Raw genomic sequence first — 7,093 nt, forward strand, 5'->3', positions numbered from 1 at the left:
TACGTTTCTGTCTTTGACTTAGAGATTTCTTTTTTTTTCTCCCTTTTTTTCCTTTTCCTTTTTTGTACTTGAATGTGCACACATTTTGTGCGAAACATTGCTGCTCTATTTTCCTTATCTTTAAAGTTACATTACTTGCCATGGTTTATTCTCAAGAAGTGGCATTCTCTACTTTGTGGACACCTAAATAAGGAAACTCGATCGGAACAGGGGAGTGATTTAATGTTCTGAGGAAGACTGATTATGAAAGGACTTGATTTACCACATAATTCTGGTCTTTTTCCAGCTCCTTAATGTCCGTCGGTGTAAAAGAAAAAATTGCACCCCTCTTTAACGGTCTTCTAAGCCTTTATATGGTTTTCACTGTGCGGGCTGCACAGGCTGAGCAGCCCCAGGAAGTGGTCTCATTCGGTCGACGTGGCATCAGGTTTATAATATTTAGACTTCTGTTATTCAGAGACGATGGTCCTTCAAAGATGAGTTTCTGTCGGCGTGCTGATCAGAGTTATGGTTTTAGTCTGTTTACATAATGGCACAATACAGAAGATTTGGAAATGTCTACTGTGGCTATCTGGCCGGCTCTCATATCAGATAATTGCAGGTATAGACTTCTTTGTAGAAGTTATCTCACCAAAGTTTATGTAGAATTCTTTCTTTCTTTCTTTTTTTACGATCCAGTGAAACCATTGACCTGAATAACACTGCTTGTTTACATGGCTGTGTAACTGGCTGTTTTGACCCATTCAGTCAACAAATGATTTGGCTGTTTTTACACAGTCCGTCAACAAATTACTTTACTCAGTTAAGCCATTTTGAACCGTTTCTTTTAAGGTAGATGCGCTGCAATACGTCGGCTACTCCTCAACTGCTAAATTTACTGTTGATCAGGAGTTTGAAAATCCCACAGAAGAACCAACAATAAGACTGCAATATTGTCCAAATTGTCCCATAATCGGGCGTCCCACAGGGACAAAAGCTGGTCTTTCAAGCTTACGTTTTTCAGGTTGTACTCCTTCCACTGGGTGGAGTTAAACACGAGGCAACTAATTTTTTCCTAGAGGAAATCTGGGATTCAGAATTTGTGCAGTACTTTACATTAAAAGGATATTAAAGCGTTCAAGTGACACTATATGTATGTTCTTATACATTGACCTGGGGAGCCATTCTCCTTGTTGCACCTAAATTCTAAAGTGTTTCTAATCACTTCTGAGAAGTGGAGAAATGCCTCTTCAGAACTTGTGCCGTCACACACAACACTCATACAAAAATAAGAATTTATTTTTCTTTTCTTTTTTAGAATACAAATTTGCTCGGTTTTTCCTGATCCTACTGTCTGATGTGGATATTCCAGCCCATATTTTTGGATAATATTAAGAGCTTGAGTTTGTCCTAGTCAGGCTGTGTGATCAAGAAATGATAGGAGATCGACTAGGAATCACTAAATATCTCAAATCGGACTCTTGTCTTCCGTCCTAGACCCTGTTTAATGTCAATCTAAAGCCATGCTTGGCTTGGTCAAGTAATGTTGTCTATGCTACAATTGTTTACAATGCTACATGTTTGTAAAATATTTTTCATATGCCATCACTGACCAGTTCTGATGTATCCTCTGCTCTGGTCCTCTCATTTCTTTCTTTTGAGATTTATTTATTTCTATATCTTTATTTTTGATGTCCATTTGCTTACAGTTACCCATCTTAAAAACTGTGACTTTGACTTGACCGACGGTATGAATGAGTGACGAGAAACTGATACACTTCAACTGAACACGACACAAACATGAACATAGAAATTACAAACATTATACAAAAAGCATTAACAATATTAGAAATGTAAAATAAAAATATATTGAATATAAAGTTGTTCAGTGGAAATACTGTACAAAACAAATAAAGTTATGTTGCAACCCTTTAATACATGTATATATTTTGTTTGCCTTAAGAAATTATATTTGTTATGTTATTCAATGTATGAAAGGATAATCCTAATGGAAGTTTGTCGTCCGGTGAGAAATGCCATATCACATGGATTCGCTATGTTATTTGGAGTACATTTGGTATTGGCCATATCATCTGATAGTATCTCCAAGTAAAAGATGATTGCGATAATCTACGGTTGATATTAAACAATCAGGCAGTTATAATGTTAACAGCCCATCATGCTGTCAACACAATTTCCCCTCAGGGACAATAACCCTGAAGATGTCGTCAGTTGGCGTTTGAAAGCCACAGTGGTAACGGCCTATTTAATAAAATTTACTAGGATCTCCGTTAGAAGCACCATATCTTATGATAAGCCGATATGCCATTACATTTACTAGGACCTCTAAAAGTAGAAGCAGCAGCTGGTCTTCCTGGGGTGACTGGGGTCTATGTGAAAACATTACAGATGATACTGGACAATAACAGAACAGATAACCATCAACCTTAATAATAATTGTCTCCTTGAATCGCGACATTACTGTCTTTTGGGGGCTGTGGGGGAGCCATGTGATGATGCTAGCTCACCAGGAAAGGAGTTTGACGGGGGGAAATGGATATGGACATTTTCAAAGCGGTCCCTTGACCTTTCAGTGGAACCACAGGACCTTCCCCTTTACAGCCAGGCCCAAATTATACTAGTCTCATGCAGGTTTGGGTCAAAGCTATGTATTTCTTTTGCATGCAGTAGCCTACAAATATGCCTCACCAGTCTTACATCAAACGAGTATGGCTGTAAAGTTGAGCCCAATTGTTTAAATCTGATGATGTGAATTGTCATATTTTACTTGAACTTGAGGACTGCATACTTTTTTTTCAAACTAAAATACTATACGTTGTACTTATAGCATGTGCATGAGCCTTGGTCTCTTTTACAATAAAGGAAATTCACTTTTAGTGCTAATGAAATAGAGTAACATAGGTCTGAACTTGAGTTGTAGAAAAACTTGTTACTCACATTTTTCTGTAGTTGCAATATCCAAGAGTATATGTCCAATATTGGTATGGCTGAACAAACACCCTGGGTCCATAGCCTGAAGTCTTGTGTAGTACATGTCCAAATTTCATAAAATTTGTGATATAGAGAGATTTTGGTCAAATGTGAGGAGAAAAAAGGTCTGCCGGTTTCCATTTTCTCAGACTCCAATGCATTCGGCGCATTTTATACTTCCTGTTTTTCCTCATGACTTTTCACCTAGATCCCTGATTCGCTCATCCCCTATCAATGGAAAGCCACACTCATTGGTTACAACCCTGTCCAATAATTTTTTAGATGATTGACGGAGCTAGAGCGTCGGGAGTCGGGAGTGGTATTCGGAAAAAATAAAAAGTCTGCTAAAGACTTTGGCACACGCCTCACATATCGGCATGTAACTCGAGAACCACTGAACGGTTTTGGTGCCTGAAGCGACAATCGACAGGCAACATATAGGGCTTTAATTCGATATATATATATTGTATTAAAAAATATGCACATTGCGTGTAAGTCGACCTAACTGTATAGAATGACCTATTGTGACCTTTCAGATAATCACAGCCTTGTGAAACTTTACACCCAGAAACTAGATACCTAGGCCATTCGAAGAATGTAAGACTCTGTACTTTAACAATAAGTAGGATTTTCTGAAACAGTGCTTGCCGCCCAATGTCCAAAATGGCCAATTTTCATGTGTTGTAGGCAGTGTTGCGGAGTAGTTGATTACATGTAGTTCAATTACTAGTTAAACTACATTTTACTGTAGTTTGGTGGTAGTTTAACTACGCTAAAATAGCTTCTTCAGTAGTTAACTACTTTGGGTCATGTAGTTTAGGTAGTTAACACTTTAAGTGCCGAAAACGTGTTTAGGCGTCCTTCCCCGCCATGCTCAAGTTGCCGAGGACGCCGTAACTCGTCTTTAATATCAATATTTCAAAAATCTGTGATCGAAATCATATTTTTCCTCCGCAGCCCTGAGACACGGTGCTGGCCTCCTCTCAACCCTCTAGCGGTTCAAGAGCTCCATCTGGTGGCCGATCGGCAGAAGCGCCAAACAGGAAGTCATGTGGATGAAGTGCTGATCATCCATATTACTTCCGGGCACTCTCTATAGGTCCCGGGACTCTATCTCGACACAATACATAGCGATCTGTTGCCAATAACTCTATAAACAACATGATTTGGACGTATATACTATTATACAACCTGGAAATAGATCGTGTATTTCTACATCCCATAATAGGAATATTTCAGTTCCACGCTCATCGTCCAACGGCGCGAGGAAGATACGGTAAGATTCAGCGTTATTTTTGAACGTGTTCGATATAAACTGCTCTGATGATCATATCACCCACACTAGATGAATGATATAACGCTGCCCACGGAATTATAAACGATCCCCCGCCCATCCGGTCATCATCAGATGATACGTAGAAACTTCTAGAAGTACGTCCAATTGAAATTTTTTATCTCGCACAGATTCCTACCAAACTGTATTTCATCATCAATATAATGCATTTGGGGCTATAAATCACGTTCTGGAGAAAGCTGCAGAAAGAGATGAAAACATACTTATACTTTAGACCATATTTTACTATGAATATGTGAATGAAAAAGTTTAACGTTGCTACACAATGAACAATACATATAGGACCTTGAATGGGCCCTAATAATGGCAATCTAGCAATAGAATTTAAAAAGTTATAGCCCTGCAAAGAAGGGGAACTTCTCCATAGACAAATAGAGATGGCAACGGATGGTATATCATGAATTTAGCCTTAGGCAATCAAAGTGTTAATTACGAACACATTTCCATAGAAATTTTGCATTTTTCTGAACATCAACAACTACCTCCTGTTCCCTCCATAAACACCCTCTGGCATTCCTAAGGGAGGTTTTGCCTGACATAATCCCTCAATCAAACTTTACTCTGCAAAACCCAAGGAATGCAAACATTGGAGCTAACTAGCTCCTAAATCACACATTACTCTGCATCATTTCAGTTGTTGCGCCCAGACTCAGAATGTGATACATTTCCACAATGTTGTTTGTTGTAGTTCAAGATGTAGTTGAACTTATTTTTATTGTGAAGTAGCTAGTTGTTTGGTAAACTACAGTTCTTAGAGTAGTTTCCCCTACAGGGGTAGGGGTTTGATTGATTGAACATTTTATTAACAGATTGCAGAATGGGTACAATACAGTACAGCTCAATACACACAATTGTTAAGGGGATGCAGACCAGAGAGAGATTTTCGTCTTGTTTACATCAGGGTCCCCCATGTTCAATTCATTGTAACATATATGACATGAATGAATGAATGAAAACTTTATTTAACAGATTGCAGAATGGGTACAATACAGTACGGCTCAATACACACAATTGTTAAGGGGATGCAGACCAGAGAAAGACGTTTGTCTTGTTTACATCAGGGTCCCCCATTTTCAATTCATATTGACATTTATGACATACTCAACATACATGACATTTATGGCATAGGGACATATAGGTATTTAGTACTGATACATTTGTGACATGCGGTATCCAAATATACAGTACTGTTACTCATAGAGTATATACATATGATGGGGAGGGGACTGTACATTAGGAGGGGGTGGGTGGGAGAGAAATATACATCCGGTGGTGAGGAGACTGTACATTTGGAGGGGGAGAATATATACATGCGGTGGGGAGGAGACTGTCTATTAGAAGGGGGTGGGGGGTTTGGACATTTACGGTGGCCAGTTTCGAATTGCAGCCTCCCGTAGGTGCTCTTTAACACTTTCAGTGCCATGGATGACATAACTCGTTTTATTAGCCCCCCCACTGAGTGCCGACGACGACAAATATTGTTTTATTAGCGATCTGAAATCATATTTCATCAACCGAGTCTCCCGTTGGTACAGCAGCCCCTACAGGAGCTCAGAATGGAAAAAAGCGCCCCCTATCGTCTATCCCTGTGTGGCTGACCTGGGATCTGTAGATATGTAGGGGCGGAGCCAGCTGGTTCCTTGTGCTGGCAAGAAGTCTGATCAATATGGAAGTCATCGCGGGACGGGAATCAGCCTGGAATATATATTTACAGCAGCCAATACTCAATCAATAAGTGTGATTGATATTTGGAATGGCGATCAGGAATTGGAATGATCTTTTTGGAGAACATCTGATCTGAGGTAAGGAATCTATTTTACCAGTCTTGGGATAATCAGAGTTGTATTCGCTGAGATCTCAGCGTTTGCCCTATGTGTGTGATGTGTGCGCGATCGCTGATGAGGAAATAAGATAATTGATTTTTCAGATCGCCTCTATAGTGTGCATACGTACACATAATACTATCGATAGTCTAGCGTTTATTTGAAAACGATTCATAAATAGGCCGAAAAATTACAGTTTTTGTGTATTCTAGAATATTCCAGTAAATGTCTTTTATCATGGAATCTTTATATTTTCCTTGAAAACGAGGGCTTTTCAAAATGCTATAAAACGAAAATGAACCGATAAAAAAACAATCCGCTTCGACAATGTTGACTGGAAAACGAATCATTGATAAGCGACGGGCAGATTAGACACATAGTCATAATTTAAAACATAGATTAGGCGTTTTTAATGCTAACATTGAAGTGGGTCGCAGCATTCAAGGAGGTTCTGGGGCACCGAGCTCCGGCACGGAAAGTGTTAAGAGCGGTTTTGAATGTGGGTAGGATTCACATTCCTTTACAGCTTTGGGTAGGGCGTTCCACATTGATGTGGCATAATTGCGAAACGTGTTTAGTCCCTTGTTTGAGCCGAATCTGGGTTTAACATGATTTGTTGAGCTTCCTCTGGTGTTGTGGTCGTGGTATTCACTGACCTTTGGGAAGTATTTTGACATGTACATGGGTACCTTGGTCGTGTAGTGTATCTTGTAGACCAGGCCCATTGCAAGTTGCTGTACTCTGTCGTCTACTCTAAGCCATCCTAGGTTGTCAAAGTGTGCAGGAGTGAGTTGGGTTCTAGGGGTAAGGTCAAGTAGTAGTCTGACCAGTTTGTTTTGTGATGTTTGTAATCTTGTTTTTAGCGCCTTTGAGGTGCTTTGGTACCATGAGGTGCAAGCATAGTCGTAGTACCCTTGAATGAGTGCTCCTGCCAGAGTCTTCAGGG

Source organism: Notolepis coatsorum (genome assembly GCF_963971535.1).
Source record: "Notolepis coatsorum genome assembly, chromosome: 4".
Classification (NCBI taxonomy): domain Eukaryota; kingdom Metazoa; phylum Chordata; class Actinopteri; order Aulopiformes; family Paralepididae; genus Notolepis; species Notolepis coatsorum.